We start from the raw sequence: 459 nt of genomic DNA, 5'->3' as shown, positions 1-459 counted from the left end.
AACACAAAGAAACAGACAAAGACAGACGAAGAGAAGGCGGGAGAATAGAGGAGACACAAACAAACAGACAGAAAAAAAAATACATACTCTAAAGTAACAATAATCTGCTTTTGAATTAATATTATAAAATGAAAAAGGATTTGAACCGTCGCTCTGATTCACGTCCATTGGCCGCCCAACACTGGAGCTCAAACAGGGAAGTGTCTCTGAGAGCATTCATAACAATATCTATCCTTCAAAAGAAGCATTATAGCGGTCACAGCGATAGTCGATAAGGAAAGCATGCCACTGTGAGTTTCATTTATTTTATCTTACGGACAGAAAAACTGAAAGTGTTTGCGAGAATATATATTTATAAATAATGATAACAGAATGAACATATCGATAATTTAATCACAAAATATATTTCACACAGTATTGCATAAAGATGCCCAGGCATTATTGGCATCACAAGTCCAT

This window comes from Penaeus monodon, chromosome 30, assembly GCF_015228065.2.
Source record: "Penaeus monodon isolate SGIC_2016 chromosome 30, NSTDA_Pmon_1, whole genome shotgun sequence".
In the NCBI taxonomy this organism is placed as follows: domain Eukaryota; kingdom Metazoa; phylum Arthropoda; class Malacostraca; order Decapoda; family Penaeidae; genus Penaeus; species Penaeus monodon.
The sequence above is the reverse complement of the archived record's forward strand: the minus strand, read 5'-3'. Positions refer to the sequence as shown.